The sequence below is a fragment of the Balaenoptera borealis genome (assembly GCF_965194805.1).
Source record: "Balaenoptera borealis genome assembly, chromosome: X".
NCBI lineage: Eukaryota > Metazoa > Chordata > Mammalia > Artiodactyla > Balaenopteridae > Balaenoptera > Balaenoptera borealis.
Window position 1 is genome coordinate 59,373,537 of NC_138881.1, and position 21,865 is coordinate 59,395,401.

General features: G+C 40.3%; 1 protein-coding gene and 1 long non-coding RNA gene across 3 annotated transcripts in view; one reads left to right on the forward strand and one right to left on the reverse strand.

Moving 5' to 3' along the window:
* The window catches only part of TAF1 (TATA-box binding protein associated factor 1), a 122,868-nt gene extending 109,817 nt beyond the window's left edge, over positions 1–13,051 (forward strand). Inside the window, exon 41 of one of the 2 annotated variants that reach the window (XM_082376960.1) lies at positions 10,435–13,051. The gene's annotated coding sequence lies outside the window, so the exon portion shown is untranslated. The remainder of the gene's footprint in view (positions 1–10,434) is intronic. The other variant, XM_082376956.1, reaches the window with a different exon arrangement.
* The window catches only part of LOC309620813, a 498,839-nt gene continuing 484,763 nt past the window's right edge, over positions 7,790–21,865 (reverse strand). The window contains exon 2 of the long non-coding RNA XR_014239660.1: positions 7,790–7,868. This is a non-coding gene — a long non-coding RNA (uncharacterized lncRNA). The remainder of the gene's footprint in view (positions 7,869–21,865) is intronic.

Here is a 21,865-nt window from a genome sequence, read left to right on the forward strand (position 1 = left end):
TGTAGTGTGTGGTGGTTTGAAATACAGGCTTAAATATCATGTATACTTATGTATAACAGCTTACTAGCAATTAACTAACATTGCTTCCTCAGCTATCTGACAGAGTTGTAGTGAGAGTTAAATGAGATAGTGCCTATGAAGTGCTCAGCACAGTGCCTGGCACATGGTTCACACCCAGTGAATGTTAGCTGTGGTTCTTATCTGTTCTGAATAAACAATAGTTCACACATTTAGACCAATTTAAGTTATTCTAGCTCCTTAAAGTGAAACCTCGATCTTAATGTGAAATTGCAAAATATTCCAGACTAAGTAGAAATCCTCAGGAAGGGAGGGTTTGTCAGAATTACTTGAGAGACGTTTTCAAACTCCCATTCCCTGTTAATCTTCTCCCCCCACATGGAGAGTTGCTTCCACTCTCACCCAGAGTTTTACTATCCCCTTGGCTGAAAATCAGTGCCTTGGTGAGTCACTGTTATGGATGAGAATCTACACAGGTAGAGGGGAAAGCTTCAGAACCATGTATTGACTTCATCTCCCTTTCTGGCAGGGCCAGAAAACAACTTTTCAGTTTACTTGACTCTCCTTTATTTAAAATAAACAACTCTTTATGACAGTCAAATAAAAGTAAAACACAAATATCTGATGGCTCTAGACAGCTCCAAGTACTGTAATAAAGCCAAATTATTGCAGATATGAAAAAAGCGTAAGAATTTGTCCACCACTAACTTTTTTTTTTTTTTTTTAATAATTCTTTATTTTATTTATTTTTATTTTTGGCTGTGTTGGGTCTTCGTATCTGTGCGAGGGCTTTCTCCAGTTGCGGCAAGCAGGGGCCACTCTTCATCGCGGTGCGCGGGCCTCTCACTATCGCGGCCTCTCTTGTTGCGGAGCACAGGCTCCAGACGCGCAGGCTCAGCAATTGTGGCTCACGGGCCTAGTTGCTCCGCGGCATGTGGGATCTTCCCAGACCAGGGCTCGAACCCGTGTTCCCTGCATTGGCAGGCAGATTCTCAACCACTGCACCACCAGGGAAGCCCCGCCACTAACTTTTGTAATGTAAATATTTTAGCTTTTCTTCCAAGTTACTTGATGTGTTTCTGAAATTCAAGTTTAGAATAAAAGCTTGGCCACGCGGCTTGCAGGATCTTAGTTCCCTGACCAGGGATTGAATTTGGGCTGAGGCAGTGAAAGCGCCGAGTCCTAACCACTGGACAGCCAGGGAATTCCCAAAACTTGGGGTTTTAAAAGTTTTGCTTCTCATTTCATTTTTTTTTTAACTTTAGAATCAAATTGTAAGTTATGAGATTTAACTCTCAGATCACCAAGCAAGTATGGCTTCTCCTAACTCTGAGCAATAAATATCAGACTGGGCAGAATTTGTTTGCCAGAAAATATAAATTCTTTAAAAAGGTAAGACGAGAAATTTCTTGCAACTAAATCAGAAGTTGTTCTCTTTGACTCCATCCTAGCATGATGATTTTTTAAATTATTATTTCGAAGTAAGTTATTACATAGTAATACATCCATTCAATTTATACACATTTCACGTACCAGTTTAGTCAATTAATTTCTAGTTTCAAGGGCTCCTCATTTTATAACACAAATTCTAAGCTTTTCCATGCAAACCTCTAATTATTAAAATTTCAAGCACTTAAACTGCTTTTGATTCAGTAGGAGCTGTGTAAAGAGGACAGCCTGGCGCCTTCCCTAGGTGTCCTGTCTTAACATAGGTAGTGCCCAAGACTTAGAAGATAATATCTCAATATACAGGTAAAAGAGGCTATACTGCCCTGTCCCCTCCCCCCAGTACTCATTACAAAATCTTCTGTTCTCCAACATATGCTACCCTTGTGCATTTTGCCAGGGACATATTTACTTGCCTAGTCTGTAATATGCTGCTTCAGAGCCTAGAGACAGTTCAGAGATGCTCCTGTGTGTGATTTACAAAATAAACCAGATGACTTACGGCATTGTTTTCAAATGAAGATAATATGTCTTAATGCCTAGGAACATGCCTTTTAAGTCAGAGTCCTATGGCTCTTTAGGCAAGTCCCCTGGGCGTTAAGTTTCCTCATCTGTGAATGTAGGATAGTAGGATAATCATAAAGATTAAATGAAAAATACATTGTGAAGTGCTTAGAATAGTGTCTGGCACATAGTAAGCACTCAGTATGTGTTAACTCTCATTTTATTGTTACAAATAGTAATGATGAGTAGGAGAAGAGGACCTTCTTTCCTTGTTCTAATTCCACAACTCCTCAGTTCCTAATTCACAATCTACCAGTGTTGCAGTTCAAGTAGGAAAGCACGGCACGCTGGTAAGACAGTGAATGCAAAACTGTTGGGAGGTAATCCGTCCACTCAGGGAAGACCAGTTGGCCACGCAGTTAGTTGACCAGTGGTAGCATTCATCCCAGCCCATGGTCTCTGCCTCACCAATCAGAAGCTGTGTCTAAACCTTAAAGCAAACTGATATATAAACATTCACTAATTTGTTAATCAACAATGAGAAATTTAACAAGTAGGCAAGTACTCATATTTGCTCATTAGTACATTTTCTGCTAGTTGACAAGTCTACACGAGAAGACTTTGTAATCAGAATGTTGCTTAGTGAGGAGACAATCAGAACCAGGGCAGTAAGTTGGATTTTACCTTTAAATTTTTACTATGGAAAATTCCAAACATACTTAAAAGTAGAGGTGTATAATGAACCCTCATGAACCCCTCATATAGCTTGAACAATTATCAACATTTTGCCAGTCTTCTTTCATCTATCCCTCCCCCTTTTCTTGGAGAGGTGCTGTAGTATTTTAAAGTAAATCCCAGACATCATATTTTGCCAGAAAATTATTCATTATGTAGCTCTTACGGATAAAACTTTAAAAACTCCTCTACCTTTATCACATACCAAAAATGACAATAATCACGGGACTTCCCTGGCAGTCTAGTGGTTAAGGCTCCGAGCTTCCACTGCAGGGGGCACGGGTTCGATCCCTGGTCGGGGAACTAAGGTCCCTCATACTGCATGGCGCAGCCCCCCCCCCAAAAAATCCCCTTATACTATCTAATACCCCATCTATGTACAAATGTCCCCATTGTCTCAAAAAAAGGTATACATTTGGCTTGTTGAAATCAGGATTCAAACATTATATTTGGTTCACGTCTTTTAAGTCCTTTCTAATCTTTAACAGTTCCACCTCTCTCTCTTTTTTTAATGGCATTTGTTGTTGAGAAAACCAGGTCACTTTGACTTTCTCCCAGTATGGCTGACTGCATCCCCAATAGTCTTCTATTCCCTGTATATCCTGTAAACGGGAAGTTAGGCCAGGAGGCTTGATTAGAGTCAAGTTCAGAATGTTTTTATTTTCGAGGGAGGGGGAGGAACAAGATGTTTCATAACTGATGGTGTGTGCTTCCTGTTGCATCACATCAGAAGACACACGATTATCTGGTTGTTACACGGGCCAATTTGAATGGCTGGGATCAAGCTGTCATAACCTCATGTACCCATCTTCTGTATAGGGATGGATTTGATACCAGAACAGCCTCCTAGACAGTGCTGGGGAATATTGATGACTTTGGCCTTTACCTTGGACTCTCGTATCTGATGACTTGCAGACTATCCTTGCTCTGTTAATATCCCATTTCGTCAGATAGAGCTCAGTAGGGCTTCCCTGGTGGCACAGTGGTTAAGAATCCGCCTGCCAATGCAGGGGACACGGGTTCGAGCCCTGGTCCGGGAAGATTCCACATGCCGCGGAGCAACTAAGCCCGAGCACCACAACTGCTGAGCCTGCGCTCTAGAGCCTGTGCTCCACAACAAGACAAGCCACCGCAACGAGAGACCCACGCACCGCAACGAAGAGTAGCCCCCACTCGACGCAACTAAAGAAAGCCTGTATATTTGCTAAAATAAAAGCTTCTTACCTACTGGAACAATCCATCCTGTGCTTACCCCAAATCAACTTAATTGAATTTGGAGTATTAAAAATTTTGTAGGTCCCTTCCACAGATGGCTTGTTTTAGATCCCTTACATTTTTCCTATATTGGTTTTTAAATTATAAAATAGTTCATGTGTATAAAAGAATATAATGGGGGATAGGGGAGAGAGGGATTGGGAGTTTGGGATTAGCAGATGCAAACTATAGAGAATGGATAAACAAGGTCCTACTGTATAGCACAGGGAACTATCTTCAATATCCTGTGATAAACCATCATGGAAAAGAATATAGAAAAGAATGTATATATCTGTATAGCTGAATCACTTTGCTGTACAGCAGAAATAAACACAACATTGTAAATCAACTATACTTCAATAAAATAAACTTAAAAAAAGAATATAATGGATGGGGACTTCCCTGGTGGTGCAGTGGTTAAGAATCTGCCTGCCAACACAGGGGACATGGGTTCGATCCCTGGTCCTAGAAGATACCACATGCTGCGGAGCAGCTGAGCCTGTGCACCACAACTACTGAGCCTGTGCTCTAGAGCCCGCGAGCCACAACTACTGAAGCCCACGTGCCCTAGAGCCCACGTGCCGCAACTACTGAAGCTCGCGTGCTCTAGCACCTGTGTGCTGCAACTACCGCGGGCTCCACAATGAGAGAATCCACCGCAGTGAGAAGCCCGCGCACCACAATGAAGAGTAGCCCCACTCGCTGCAGCTAAAAGCCCACGTGCAGCAAGGAAGACCCAATGCAGCCAAATAAATAAAAATTAAGCCAAATAAATAAAAATTTAAAGAATAAAACAAACTGTTCAAAATAAAAAATTTTAAAAAAGAATATAATGGATGTAGTAGATGTAAAGAATAATAAAACCTTTAAATGTGTACCTACCACATAAGAAATTATATTTTTTTCTTCAATAGTTTTATGTTGAAATAACTTTGGATTTACAGTAGGGTTTCAAATATAGTACAGACAGGTCCCCTATACCCTTATCTGACTTCCCCTAATGTTAACATCTTAATCTGGTACATTTATCAAAACTAAGAAATTAGCATTGGTACAGTTCTATTAACCAAACTAGAGACTCTATTCAAATTTCACTAGTTTTTTCACCTATGTCCTTTTTCTGTTCCAGGATCCAATCCAGGATACCACGTTGCATTTAATCATTATGTCTCTTTAGTCTCCTCCAGTCTGTGAAAGTTTCTTGGTCTTTCCTTGTCTCTCATGACCTTGATGCTTTGGAAGAGTACTAGTCCAGTATTTTGTAGAATGGCCCTCAATTTGGGTTTGTCTGATATTTTTCTCATTATCCTGGTGGTATGCATGTGGGCGAAGAAGACCACAGTGTGAAGTGCCTTTCTCGTCACATCATACCAGGTGGTGCACAGAATATCAGCATGACTTATCACTGGTGATGTTAACCTTAATCACTTGGTTAAGGAGCTGTCTGCCAGGTTTCTCCACTATAAAATTACTAGTTCTCCTTTTCCATGTACTGTTCCTTAGAAGCAAGTCACTGAATCTAGTTCACACTCAAGGTGAGGGGAAATTAAGTTCCATCTCCTAGAGCAAGAAGTAGCAAAGAAGTTGTGAACATAAGTTAAAGCCACCAAAGTAAGTAATGAACTTTTGATAGACTCCTTACATTTTTTTTAACCAGCAATATGAGTTTATTTAGGAATGGCAGAGGAATAGCAATTAAGGACATGCCAACTATAGCAAATGATAGGCAACTCCAGAGACCAAGGGGAGGAATGTTATTTTACAGAGGAAAAAAGGAAGTTGGGAAAGCCTGCTTTGTACGAAAGTCCATTGAAGGTGTTGACCGTAGAAATAAAACAGCCAATTATTTTACCAGAAAAATGGGTTCATTCAGGAATAACAGAGAATTGCAATTTGGGATAACTTTGCTATAGAAGAACTACAGGCAAGTCTGCCAGGCTCCTTATATTTTGACTCCTCTTAATTTTATTATTACTACCAATATGGCCTGCAGTATCCACCAACTATTTCCTATTTCTTCACCCATGAGGTTATTATGAATTCGTCATTGCCTTCTTGAAAGCTATAGGTATTTGTACAGCAGTTTCCCAGACTTGTCTGATTATCATAATTACCTGGGGTAACTATACAAGTTTCCCAGCCCCTCCTCTACAATATGGTTCAGTTTAACTGGGATGTGGGCTTGGAAATGAGCTTTAAAGCATCCCAGGTGATTCTTATTATGAGACCAAGTTTGAGAAATACTGGCTTACAGCATTTCTCTCTTCTCCCTGTTTTGCAATAGCTAAACATCGACACAAAACTTACTGTTCTTTATGTTTATAGTTTCCTTATTTATATAGTTTCCTTATTTCCTTTTTCAAATTTAGGAAATCTGTATTTTCCCATCTTCCACAGAGTAAGGACATTTGAATGTAAATGACAAGAAATATTTCCAGCTGGGAAAGGGCAGGTGGTCTCCCAACTCTTTCCCTCTAGTTTTGGTCTCTTCTTCCCCTTTCCCTTTTGTACTTGAAGCCTCTACTGCTTTTGTAAAATGGCCAGAAGTTTTTCTTTAGGAGTTTATCTCTGCTTATTTCTTCTAAACCTGAGGGGTTTCAGTAAGGATGCTATTCATTTTTGTTATCCTGCTTCCATAATAATAATTTCAAGAACTACCATTTGCCAGATAGCATGCTTTATGTATTAGGTTGAACAATATGGAAAACATTTTTGTAGGTCAAAATGATTGAATGTTGGCGATTTAATATGGTTCAACCTAATACATTATCCTAGTATTTTTTTTTTTTTTTTTGGCTGCGTTGGGTCTTCCTTTCTGCACACGGGCTTTCTCTAGTTGCAGCGAGCAAGGGCTAGTCTTAGTTGCGGTGCACGGGCTTCTCATTGCAGTGGCTTCTCTTGTTGTGGAGCACGGGCTCTAGGCACTCAGGCTTCAGTAGTTGTGGCACACAGGCTCAGTAGCTTTGGCTCGTGGGCTCTAGAGCGCAGGCTCAGTAGTTGTGGCACACGGGCTTAGTTTCTCCGCGGCATGTGGGATCTTCCCGGACCAGGGCTTGAACCTGTGTCCCCTGCATTGGCAGGCGGATTCTTAACCACTGCGCCACCAGGGAAGTCCAACCTAATACATTATCTTCTTTAATCCTCACAGTAACCCTCAGGGTTGGTGGTAGTATGCCCATTTTTACAGGTGGGAAAACTGAAGATCAGAATAATTAGGCAACTTTCCTAAAGTCACGTATTTATAAATGGTAAAGCCAGGGTTTGGATACAGGGCTATCTGTTTCTGAAACCCATGTTTTTGAACACAGTACTGCTTTAAAGAAAATGTTATGATGAGGATATGATAAAGCAGGCACTGACACACTGTGTGTGGGAGTGTAACTCAGTACAATTTTGCTGAAAGCTATTTGACACTGCATCAAGAGCCTTAAGAATTTTCATCCTTTGCATCTAGTAACTCCAGTTTAAAAACATTATCCTAAGGGAATAATCAGAGATGAACATGAAGATTTATGTAAAATACGCTCATCGAAGCATTCTATTTTTAAGATAAAAAATTGGACGGAGTTCCCCAGTGGCCTAGTGGTTAGGATTCCAGGCTTTCACTGCCGTGGCCTGGGTTCATTTCCTAGTCAGGGAACTGAGATCCCACAAGCCACGTGGTGCAGCAAAAAAAAATTAAAAAATGGAAACCATGAGTGTTCGACAATATGGAATTAAATTAAGATACAGCCGCAAGATGGACAGGGGACATGGAACAATGCTCATGATACAATGTCAAGTGAGACAAACAGTATACAAAATTAAGTATGACCGCATTTTTTTTAAATAAATTTATTTATTTATTTATGGCTGTGTTGGGTCTTCGTTTCTGTGCGAGGGCTTTCTCCAGTTGCGGCGAGCGGGGGCCACTCTTCATCGCGGTGCGCGGGCCTCTCACTATCGCGGCCTCTCTTGTTGCGGAGCACAGGCTCCAGACGCGCAGTTTCAGTAATTGTGGCTCACGGGCCCAGTCGCTCCACGGCATGTGGGATCCTCACAGACCAGGGCTCGAACCCGTGTGCCCTGCATTGGCAGGCAGATTCTCAACCACTGCGCCACCAGGGAAGCCCCCAGACTTTTTCTATACTTATTTTTTTTTAACAAAAATGTTGGGCTTCCCTGGTGGCGCAGTGGTTGAGAATCTGCCTGCCAATGCAGGGCACACGGGTTCGAGCCCTGGTCTGTGAGGATCCCACATGCCGTGGAGCGACTGGGCCCGTGAGCCACAATTACTGAAACTGCGCGTCTGGAGCCTGTGCTCCGCAACAAGAGAGGCCGCGATAGTGAGAGGCCCGCGCACCGCGATGAAGAGTGGCCCCCGCTCGCCGCAACTGGAGAAAGCCCTCGCACAGAAACGAAGACCCAACACAGCCATAAATAAATAAATAAATTAATTAATTAATTAAAAAAAAAGTCTGGAAGGAAATACAGGAAAATTGTAACACTCGTTACATCTGCACAGTGGGATGAAGAGTGGTTTTCATTTTATTTTTTAAATTTTTCCATAGAGGGCTTCCCTGGTGGCGCAGGGTTTTTGTTTTTGTTTTTTGTTTTTTTAGTATTTATTGATTAACAAATATTTATTGAGTATATATGGTGTACTGCTATAAAGTGAATGGGTTTTTTAAAAAATTTATTTAATGTATTTATTTTATTTTTGGCTGCGTTGGGTCTTTGTTGCTGCACGCGGGCTTTTCTCTAGTTGCAGCAAGCGGGGGCTACTGTTCCTTGTGATGTGCGGGCTTCTCATTGCGGTGGCTTCTCTTGTTGCGGAGCATGGGCTCCAGGCGCGCAGGCTTCAGTAGTTGCGGCACGCGAGCTTAGTTGCTCCGCGGCATGTGGGATCTTCCCGGACCAGGGCTCGAACCCGTGTCACCTGCATTGGCAGGCAGATTCTTAACCACTGCGCTGCAACTACTGAGCCTGTACTTGAGAGACCACAAGCCACAGCTACTGAGCTGGCATGCCACAACTACTGAAGCCCGTGCACCTAGAGTCCGTGCTCCACAACAAGAGAAGCCACCGCAATGAGAAGCCCGCGCACCACAACAAAGAGTAGCCCCTACTCGCTGCAACTAGAGGAAGCCTGTGTGCAGCAACGAAGACCCAATGCAGCAATAAATAAATAAAATTTATTTTAAAAAGAAATTTATAAAAAAAATTTTCTTCTATAGAGAATTTTCTATAAGAAACATATATTACTTTCATCATAAAAATGTTGAAAATAAGTTTTGTTACAAGAAAAAAGTCATTTATAATCCTACTATGCCAACATAATAACTTTTCATTTTTGCATATCACCTCCCAGTCTTTGTTCCCGTAGTTGCATAATTTTACCTGATAGCAGTCATGGTGTACAAAATATGTTTTTTAAACTTTTAAAAATTATTATTTAAAAAAAATAAAAATAAAAATTATTATTTAAATATTATTGTTCATTGTAGAAAATTAATATAGATAGGCAAAAAGAGGGAAATACAAACCTGTAATCCCACCACCAAAGAAAATCACCGTTAACTTGTTTTGTGTATAGCTAGCTTCCAGGCCTTTACACACTTGTGTATACATAATGTATACCAAGATTAGATCATACTTGCACATACCATTTTTTAATGACTGTGTAATAGTTTATTGAATTTACCCTTACTTATTTAACCATTTCCCTATTATTGTGTTATTAGATTGTTTCCAATATTTCCCATTTTTAGATAATTCAACAATTAACATTTCATACATATAGCTTTTACTTTTTCATATATGTATGTATGTATTTATTTATTTATTTATTGGCTGTGTTGGGTCTTAGTTGCGGCACGCGGGATCTTTCGTTGCGGCGTGTGGGCTTCTCTCCAGTTGTGGCGTGCGGGCTCCAGAGCACGTGGGCTCAGTAGTTGTGGTGCACAGGCTCTCTAGTTGTGGCGCGCAAGCTCAGTAGTTGCAGCATGTGGACTTAGTTGCCCCATGGCATGTGGGATCTTAGTTCCCCGACCAGGGATCGAACCCGCGTCCCCTGCATTGGAAGGCAGATTCTTAACCACTGGACCACCAGAGTAGTCCCATGCATACAGCTTTTACTTCTGTTGAATTGTTTCTCTAGCATCAGTTTGTGAGTGTGGAATTATTAGGCCACTGGTTAAAAACAATTCTATAAAGTTGCTATCTATGTAATACACGGTCAAAAAATCAGAATAGCTCATAATGAATAGCAGCTTCCCTACCCACACTTCCCTTTTCTTCTCCACTCACTTTCCCCAAAGCAACCACTTTTGTCTGTTACAAAGGTATTTATGGGTTTTGATATGTAATGTCACATTGCTTTCCAAAAGTTTGTACCCATTCTATGTGAACATACTAATTTCACTACAACTTTGTCAACTTTAGATGTTATTTAAAAGTTGTTCTTGCCTATTTTCATTCATTCAATAACCGTTCCAGCACCTACTACAGGGGACAACTGAGGTTACGAAGAAGAATGATACAGCATCTGCTCTGAAGCATCACAGGAAGCCAGACTGACAGGAGAAGCAAAACCCAAGAGTATAGTACAGTGTGATCAATGCAGTGGAAGCATATGAAAGGAAAAGGGAAAGTTGAGAGCAAAAAGTAATCAATTTTGCAAGTTATGGGCCAGTGATGAGGGTGAAGAAAAGCTTTACAGTTCAAAAGACCTTTGAGCTGAATTTGAATGGCTACTGAGGGGTTGGCAGGTAAGGTGGGGTGAGGATATTCCAGACAGATAGTACATATCCAAAAGCCAGAGCCTAGAATCAGCATCGAATGTTTGCAGAGCTGCAAGTGGTCCAGCAGAATTGGAACATTGGGCCTGTGGGGAGGGAAAATGAGGGTAGGGGAAGGCAGAGTAGATTATGAAATAGATCCCACAACTGGTTGTAGACCACGGTGAGGAATTTGGACTTTATCTTGATGGACAATGAAGAATGTGAAGGATGTGATTCGATTTGGTTTGGTTTTAAAGAGATTAACTCTGGCTTCACTCTAGTGAATGTGTTAGAGAAGAGGCCAGGCTGGAGGAAAGGGTACCTGTTACAAGGCGATTGCATTCGTTCAGGTGAGAAGTGTTGTGGACTTCAACTAGAGCAATGATATTTGGGTTGGAGTAGATGGCATAGATTTGGGAGATGTTTAGGAGGTAGACTCAACCATGCTTGGTGACTAATTGTTAGAGGGCCAAGAAATAAGGAGACTTATAGGACTCAGTCAATAAATCTTTATAGTGTGCCTATTATGTGCCAGACACTGTTCTAGACTGTGGATGTAGCAGTGAAAAACATGGAAATAAATCTCTGTTCTCATGGAATTTATATCTGAGTGGAAAAGAGACAGTAAACAAGGAAACACAAACTGTGTTAGAAATAAAAGAAGGTGAGCAACAGTCAGCTATACCCACCACCAGGGCCTCCCATCAAGCCTCTTAGATAGCCTCAACCACCAGAGGACAGACAGCAGAAGCAAGAAAAACTACAATCCTGCAGCCTGTGGACCAAAACCCAGAGTTACAGAAAGATAGACAAGATGAAAAGGCAGAGGGCTATATATCAGATGAAGGAACAAGAAAAAACCCCAGAAAAACAACTACATGAAGTGGAGATAGGCAACCTTCCAGAAAAAGAATTCAGAATAATGATAGTGAAGATGATCCAGGACCTCGGAATAAGAATGGAGGCAAAGATTGAGAAGATGCAAGAAATGATTAACAAAGACCTAGAAGAATTAAAGAACAAACAAACAGAGATGACCAATACAATAACTGACATGAAAACTACACTAGAGGGCTTCCCTGGTGGCGCAGTGGTTGAGAATCTGCCTGCTAATGCAGGGGACACAGGTTCGAGCCCTGGTCTGGGAAGATCCCACATGCCACGGACCAACTAGGCCCGTGAGCCACAACTACTGAGCCTGCGCATCTGGAGCCTGTGCTCCGCAACAAGAGAGGCCACGATAGTGAGAGGTCCGCGCACCGCGATGAAGAGTGGCCCCTGCTTGCCGCAACTGGAGAAAACCCTCACACAGAAACGAAGACCCAACAAAGCCAAAAATAAATAAATAAATAAATAAAATTAAAAAAAATAAATAAGTAAGCAACAAGGATAAATTGTACAACACATGGGAAAAAAAAATCTCGTGAAGAAAGAACTAAAAAATAAAAATAAAAAACTACACTAGAAGGAATCAATAGCAGAATAACTGAGGCAGAAGAACGGATAAGTGACCTGGAAGACAGAATGGTGGAATTCACTGCTGCAGAACAGACTAAAGAAAAAAGAATGAAAAGAAATGAAGACAGCCTAAGAGACCTCTGGGACAACATTAAACGCAACAACATTCGCATTATAGGGGTCCCAGAAGGAGAAGAGAGAGAGAAAGGGCCAGAGAAAATATTTGAAGAGATTATAGTCGAAAACTTCCCTAACATGGCAAAGGAAATAGCCACCCAAGTCCAGGAAGCGCAGAGAGTCCCATACAGGATAAACCCAAGGAGAAACATGCCGACACACATAGTAATCAAAATGGCAAAAATTAAAGACAAAGAAAAATTATTGAAAGCAGCAAGGGAAAAATGACAAATAACATACAAGGGAACTCCCATAAGGTTAACAGCTGATTTCTCAGCAGAAACTCTACAAGCCAGAAGGGAGTGGCATGATATACTTAAAGTGATGAAAGGGAAGAACCTACAACCAAGATTACTCTACCCGGCAAGGATCTCATTTAGATTTGATGGAGAAATCAAAAGCTTACAGACAAGCAAAAGCTAAGAGAATTCACCACCACCAAACCAGCTCTACAACAAATGCTAAAGGAACTTCTCTAAGTGGGAAACACAAGAGAAGAAAAGGACCTACAAAAACAAACCCAAAACAATTAAGAAAATGGTCATAGGAACATACATATCAATAATTACCTTAAACGTGAATGGATTAAATGCTCCAACCAAAAGACACAGGCTTGCTGAATGGATACAAAAACAAGACCCATATATATGCTGTCTACAAGAGACCCACTTTAGACCTAGGGACACATACAGACTGAAAGTGAGGGGATGGAAAAAGATATTCCATGCAAATGGACATCAAAAGAAAGTTGGAGTAGCTATACTCATATCAGATAAAATAGACTTTAAAGTAAAGAATGTTATAAGAGACAAGGAAGGACACTACATAATGATCAAGGGATCAATCCAAGAAGAAGATATAACAATTATAAATATATATGCACCCAACATAGGAGCACCTCAATACATAAGGCAACTGCTAACAGCCATAAAAGAGGAAATTGACAGTAACACAATAATAGTGGGGGACTTTAACACCTCACTTACACCAATGGACAGATCATCCAAAATGAAAATAAATAAGGAAACAGAAGCTTTAAATGACACAACAGACCAGATAGATTTAATTGATATTTATAGGACATTCCATCCAAAAACAGCAGATTACATATTCTTCTCCAGAGCGCACGGAACATTCTCCAGGATAGATCACATCTTGGGTCACAAATCAAGCCTCAGTAAATTTAAGAAAATTGAAATCATATCAAGCATCTTTTCTGACCACAATGCTATGAGATTAGAAATGAATTACAGGGAAAAAAACGTAAAAAAGACAAACACATGGAGGTTAAGCAATACGTTACTAAATAACCAAGAGATCACTGAAGAAATCAAAGAGGAAATCAAAAAATACCTAGAGACAAATGACAATGAAAACACGACGACCCAAAACCTATGGGATGCAGCGAAAGCAGTTCTAAGAGGGAAGTTTATAGCTATACACGCCTACCTCAAGAAACAAGAAAAATCTCAAGTAAACAATCTAACCTTACACCTAAAGAAACTAGAGAAAGAAGAACAAACAAAACCCAAAGTTAGCAGAAGGAAAGAAATCATAAAGATCAGAGCAGAAATAAATGAAATAGAAACAAAGAAAACAATAGCAAAGATCAATAAAACTAAAAGCTGGTTCTTTGAGAAGATAAACAAAATTGATAAGCCATTAGCCAGACTCATCAAGAAAAAGAGGGAGAGGACTCAAATCAATAAAATCAGAAATGAAAAAGGAGAAATTACAACAGACACTGCAGAAATACAAAGCATCCTAAGAGACTACTACAAGCAACTTTATGCCAATAAAATGGACAACCTGGAAGAAATGGACAAACTCTTAGAAAGGTATAACCTTCCAAGACTGAACCAGGAAGAAACCGAAAATATGAACAGACCAATCACAAGTAATGAAATTGAAACTGTGATTAAACATCTTCCAACAAACAAAAGTCCAGGACCAGATGGCTTCACAGGTGAATTCTATCCAACATTTAGAGAAGAGCTAACACCTATCCTTCTCAAACTCTTCCAAAAAATTGCAGAGGAAGGAACACTCCCAAACTCATTCTATGAGGCCACCATCACCCTGATACCAAAACCAGACAAACACACTACAAAGAAAGAAAATTACAGACCGATATCACTGATGAATATAGATGCAAAAATCCTCAACAAAATGCTAGCAAACAGAATCCAACAACACATTAAAAGGATCATACACCACGATCAAGTGGGATTTATCCCAGAGATGCAAGGATTCTTCAATATATGCAAATCAATCAATGTGATACACCATATTAACAAATTGAAGAATAAAAACCATATGATCATCTCAATAGATGCAGGAAAAGCTTTTGACAAAATTCAACACCCATTTATGATAAAAACTCTCCAGAAAGTGGGCATAGAAGGAACCTACCTCAACATAATAAAGGCCATATATGACAAACCCACAGCAAACATCATTCTCAATGGTGAAAAACTGAAAGCATTTCCTCTAAGATCAGGAACGAGACAAGGATGTCCACTCTCACCACTATTATTCAACATAGTTCTGGAAGTCTTAGCCACGGCAATCAGAGAAGAAAAAGAAATAAAAGGAATACAAATTGGAAAAGAAGAAGTAAAACTGTCACTGTTTGCGGATGACATGATACTATACATAGAGAATCCTAAAACTGCCACCAGAAAACTGCTAGAGCTAATTAATGAATATGGTAAAGTTGCAGGATACAAAATTAATGCACAGAAATCTCTGGCATTCCTATACACTAAAGATGAAAAATCTGAAAGAGAAATTATGGAAACACTCCCATTTACCATTGCAACAAAAAGAATAAAATGCCTAGGAATAAACCTACCTAGGGAGACAAAAGACCTGTATGCAGAAAACTATAAGACACTGATGAAAGAAATTAAAGATGATAGCAACAGATGGAGAGATATACCATGTTCTTGGATTGGAAGAATCAACACTGTGAAAATGACTATACTACCCAAAGCAATCTACAGATTCAATGCAATCCCTATCAAATTACCAATGGCATTTTTTACGGAACTAGAACAAATCATCTTAAAATTTGTATGGAGGGGCTTCCCTGGTGGCGCAGTGGTTGAGAATCTGCCTGCTAATGCAGGGGACACAGGTTCGAGCCCTGGTCTGGGAAGATCCCACATGCCGCGGAGCAACTGGGCCCGTGAGCCACAACTGCTGAGCCTGCGCGGCTGGAGCCTGTGCCCCGCAACAGGAGGGGCCGCGATAGTGAGAGGCCCGTGCACCGCGATGAAGGGTGGTCCCTGCACCACGATGAAGAGTGGCCCCCGCTTGCCACAACTAGAGAAAGCCCTCGCACGAAACGAAGACCGAACACAGCTAAAGAAAAATAAATAAATAAATAAATAAATAAATAATGTAGCTATTAAAAAAAAAATTGGACAAGTTCACATAAAAATCTAGAGTTAAAAAAAAAAAAAAAAAAAAGATTTGTATGGAGACACAAAAGACCCCGAATAGCCAAAGCAGTCTTGAGGGAAAAAAACGGAGCTGGAGGAATCAGACTCCCTGACTTCAGACTATACTACAAAGCTACAGTAATCAAGACAATATGGTACTGGCACAAAAACAGAAACAGAGATCAATGGAACAAGATAGAAAGCCCAGAGATAAACCCACACACCTATGGTCAACTAATCTATGACAAAGGAGGCAAAGATATACAACGGAGAAAAGACAGTCTCTTCAATAAGTGGTGCTGGGAAAACTGGACAGCTACATGTAAAAGAATGAAATTAGAATACTCCCTAACACCATACACAAAAGTAAACTCAAAATGGATTAGAGACCTAAATGTAAGACTGGACACTATAAAACTCTTAGAGGAAAACATAGGAAGAACACTCTTTGACATAAATTACAGCAAGATCTTTTTTGATCCACCTCCTAGAGTAATGGAAATAAAAACAAAAATAAACAAGTGGGACCTAATGAAACTTCAAAGCTTTTGCACAGCAAAGGAAACCATAAACAAGACGAAAAGACAACCCTCAGAATGGGAGAAAATATTTGCAAACGAATCAACGGACAAAGGATTAATCTCCAAAATATATAAACAGCTCATTCAGCTCAATATTAAAGAAACAAACACCCCAATCCAAAAATGGGCAGAAGACCTAAATAGACATTTCTCCAAAGAAGACATACAGACGGCCACGAAGCACATGAAAAGGTGCTCAACATCACTAATTATTAGAGAAATGCAAATCAAAACTACAATGAGGTATCACCTCACACCAGTTAGAATGGGCATCATCAGAAAATCTACGAACAACAAATGCTGGAGAGGGTGTGGAGAAAAGGGAACCCTCTTGCACTGTTGGTGGGAATGTAAATTGATACAGCCACTATGGAGAACAATATGGAGGTTCCTTAAAAAACTAAAAATAGAATTACCATATGACCCAGCAATCCCACTAGTGGGCATATACCTAGAGAAAACCGTAATTCAAAAAGACACATGCACCCAAATGCTCATTGCAGCACTATTTACAATAGCCAGGTCATGGAAGCAACCTAAATGCCCATCAACAGACGAATGGATAAAGAAGTTGTGGTGCATATATACAATGGAATATTACTCAGCCATAAAAAGGAACGAAATTGAGTCATTTGTTGAGACGTGGATGGATCTAGAGACTGTCATCATACAGAGTGAAGTAAGTCAGAAAGAGAAAAACAAATATCGTATATTAACGCACGTATGTGGAACCTAGAAAAATGGTACAGATGAGCCAGTTTGCAGGGCAGAAGTTGAGACACAGATGTAGAGAACGGACATATGGACACCAAGGGGGGAAAACTGCGGTGGGGTGGGGATGGTGTTGTGGTGAATTGGGCGATTGGGATTGACAAGTATACACTGATGTGTATAAAATTGATGCCTAATAAGAACCTGCAGTATAAAAAAACAAACAAACAAAACAACTAATACTAAACTTTCATTGGGTTATTTGTATGGAAATATGTTAATATAAATGTTTCAGACATTACGTGAAATTTCTAAAAATCTTATATGTTCTGGTATAATGTTATAAGTCATAATCCTAGTTATTACTTTAAAATGTATATCTCAGAAATAACTAATTTTCTTGTCAACTGCATTATTATGAACTTTCATCAAATTTTTAACTGTGGTCATTTTTAAGTCTTTTGTCATTTACAGACAGTTCTGTGTGTACTCTGATGCTTTTGCAAATATGTTCCTATAAAAGGGTTTCATCTTTAAGAAATTCATGGAAAAGACTCTGCCAAGTACAGGTTTCTGGTAACTGACTGTACTGCTGAACTGAATGAATAAGCATTTTCAGAACTCTAATGAAAAACTGATGAACTCATAAAAGTACTAACAAAAGATCAAGATGAAAAAAAAAAATTAATTACATGGGACTGAGTGAACTGATGAGGATGAGTATAATTTTTGTGACTTTCTGTCTGAATTAAAAAAAAGAAAAAATCCCACAAGGACTCAGAGGCAAAGAATATATAAATCAATTTTCACTGCAAAGTAAAGGAGCTGTTACAGTGGAGGAATACTGGACTGAATGTCAATATTATGACATAGTATGAGCGTGTTTCATGTTTGGTAATTGCAATCATTGTTGCTTTTGTTGTGGTCATCCATGTACAATGCGTGGTGTCAGTCTATTTATCTCTTGTAAAAATAAAATACAGTGTGTAAAAAAAAAAAAAGAAATAAAAGAAGGTGGTATATTAGTCATTGTGGCCAGGTTGGGGTGGCTGTGGACCTACTTCAGATAAGATAGACAGCAGAAGTCTCTAATGAGGAGGTGACATTTTCACTAAGGCTTGAAGATGAGAAAGAGCTAGCCTTGCATTGAGCCACAGGAAGATCATCCTAGGTAGAGGGAACAGCAAGAACAACGGCTCTGAGGCAGAAAAGAGGTTGGTGTATTGGAAGAACCAAAGTGTTGCTAAAGCAACTCAGAATGTAATGACCAAAGGGGAGAGTGGAATTCTTCCAGGTTTTTGTCTTGGGCAGCTAGGGTTGAGGGTGGAGAATAATAGAGGAGTAACTTAAAAGAAGGAATAGGCTTTGGGTTGAGGTAGATAAGGAGTTGTGTCATGTTTGGTGAGATGTCTGTAAGACATCCAAGTGGAGATGTTCAGGAAGTAATTGGAAATAATGGAGCTTAGGAGAGAGGCCATGTTGTTGTGTCATTAGCCTATGGGTGGCAGATGAAGTTATGGAAATGAGATCAGGGCCAAGGGCAGAACTCTGGGGAAAAGATCCAACATTTAATGGATGACCAAAGGTAGGGGAGTGAGCAAGGTGATTGCAAAAGAACAGTCAGCAAGTGTGTAATCCAGAAGTTAGAGGGGGAAGAGAATGTGAGGAATGAAGGAATAATCAGTCTTTCTCTTCTTTCTTTTTTCCTTCCTCCCTTCCTTCCTTCCTTCCTCCCTTCCTTCCTTTCTTTCTTTCTCTTTCCCATCAGAAGATGGTTTTTTGGTTTTTTTTGGCTATGAGGCTTGTGGGATCTTAGTTCCCTGACCAAGGATTGAACCCAGGCCCTTGGCAGTGAAAGCACAGAGTTCTAACCACTGGACCGCCAGGGAATTCCCAATAATCAGTATTTAAAATGCAACAGAGAAGTCAAGTAAGAACTGGAAAGTACCCATGATCATACTCTCTGACTCAGCAATTCTATCCCAGCTATGAGCACTAGAAAGATTCTTGCAGAAATGTACCAGAAAGTATGTACAAGAGTTCAAGAGTGTTCATAGCAGCACTGATCTTAATAGCAAAAAGCTGGAAACAGTTCAGATGTCCTTCAGCAGGACATTTGGCTTAATGAATTGCAGTATAATCATAAAATGGAAAACTACACATTGGTGAAAATGAATACCTACAGCTACAATATCAACATGGATAAATCCCACAAACACAATCTACAGAAAGTTCAAGTTCAGAAAAATTCATACGGTATGATTCTATGTATGTAAAGTTCAAAAACACAGGTGAGAAAGCAATAAAGAAAAGCAAAATCCCTGCAGGCAGTTATATGTTGCGGGAAAGGAGAGGAATGCAATGCAGAAGGGCATACAGAGGGCTTCAGAAGCTCTGGTAATGTTCTGTTTCTGAAGCTGATTGGTGGGTTACATGAGTGTTCATTTTATTATTCTTTAAATCACACACATATATGATTTTATTATTTATATATATGATTTAAATAATTAAATCGTAAGAGTATGTATGTATATATTGTTTTGTATTTGTGATACGTTTCATAAAAATTTTTAGGCTAAGAAATAATGATTGGAAGGTGAGAAAGCTAGTCTGTGAAGGGAAGAAGAATAGTAGTAATAACTAGAGGGAGAAATGGGATCATCAGAAGATTTTTTAAATACTTGTAAGATATGAGCACATTTACAGCCTTCTTTCATTCATTCAACAAAAATTTGTTGATACCAACTAGGTAGAGGGTACTATGCTGGGCCCTGGAGTACAGAGATACATTTATTCAATTATGTAGTTACTGTTAATCTAAGAGCTAGAAATCATTAATTCATTTATTCATTCAACAAATATTTATTGAGCGAGTGAATACTCTGTGCCAGGCAGTGATCTAAGTGCTGGGAATACAGCACTGAACAAAATAAAATAAACTTTAAAGTATATGGGAGGGGGACTTCCCTGGTGGTCCAGTGGCTAAGACTCTGCACTCCCAATGCAGGGGGGCCTGGGTTCGATCCCTGGTCAGGGAACTAGATCCCACATGCCGCAACTAAAGATTCTGCATGCTGCGACTAAGACCCTGTGTGCTGCAACTAAGACCCAACACAGGCAAAGAAAGAAAGAAAGAAAGAAAGAAAGAAAGAAAGTATATGAGAGGATGTGCATAGGTTATATGCAAATAAGGGACTTGAGCATCCAGGGATTTTGGTGTGTGTGGGGGGGTGTCCTGGAGCCAATCCCCCCGCCTCCCCGAGGATATTGGGGATGACTGTATATGGACGGTGGTGGTAAGTACATGAGAAAACTGAAGTAAGGTAAGGGTACAGAGAGGGAGTTGGGGGGGGTGAGTTATTAGACTGTTCAGGGAAGGCCTTTCTGAGAGGGTGATATTTGAGCAGAGAACTTAATGAAGTGAGGAAATAAATCATGTGGATATCTGGGGGAAGATCATTCCAGGCAGAGAGAACAGCAAGTACAAGGATGCCGAGACAGTTGAGGTGCTTGGCATGTTAGAGGAACAGCAAGGAGGCCATCATGTCTGCTGCAGCATAAACTAGGGGAGAGTGGAAGGCGATGAGGTCAGAGAGGTTTCCAGGGGCCAGATTATGTAACTCCTTGTGGCATGGGGAGCCATTAGAAGATTTTAGGCATGGAGTGATATGATTTTTATTTCTGTTTTTTAAGGGATCTCTTAGGCTTTGTGGTAAATACTAGGGGGCAATGGTGGAAGCAGGGAGACTAGTTAGTAGGCGATTGTAGTAATCCAGGCAAGAGATGGTGGTGGCTTGGATGAGGTTGGTAGTAACGGAGATGGTGAGAAGTGATTAAAAGTAGGGATGTATTCTGAAGGTAGAACCAACAGGATTTGCTGATGGATTGCATGTGAGGTATGAAATAAAGGGAGGAGTCAGGGATGACTCCCAAGCCTGAGAGACTGGAAGGCTGGAGATGCTATTTGGTGAAATGGAGAACATTGAGAGAAAAGAAGGTTTGAAGGGAAAAATAGAGCTCTGTTTTTGACATATTAGGTTGAGGTGCCATTTAGACAACCAAGTGGAGATGTTGAATAAGCAATTGGCTATATGAGCCTGGAGTTGAGGGGAGTGGTTGGGGCTAGAGATATGAATTTGGGAATCATCACTATGTAGATGCCGTGGGATTAGGAGAGATGGCCTAAGAATTGAGTGCAAAGAAGAGAAGAGATTAAAGGACCGAATCTTTTTTTTTTTTTTTTAAAGAGATGCTTCCCATTTAGGTTTTTTTTTTTTAACTTATTTATTTATTTATGGCTGTGTTGGGTCTTCGTTTCTGTGCGAGAGCTTTCTCCAGTTGTGGCAAGCGGGGGCCACTCTTCATCGCGGTGCGCGGGCCTCTCACTATCGCAGCCTCTCTTGTTGCGGAGCACAGGCTCCAGACGCGCAGGCTCAGTAGTTGTGGCTCACGGGCCTAGTTGCTCCGCGGCATGTGGGATCTTCCCAGACCAGGGCTCGAACCCGTGTTCCCTGCATTAGCAGGCAGATTCCCAGCCACGGCGCCACCAGGGAAGCCCCTAAAGGACCGAATCTTGAGGTCCTCCAACAAATACAGAGGCCAGGGAGATGCAGAGGACTCATTAAAGGAAGCCAAGAAGGAACAGACTGTGAAGTAAGAAGAAAAAAATTAGGAGATGGGAGTACAGTTCCTAGAAGCCAAGTGAAAAGAATTTAAAAAAAGGAAGTCATCTAGAATTATCTTACTAAGTAAAGTAGGTCAGACAGAGGAAGAC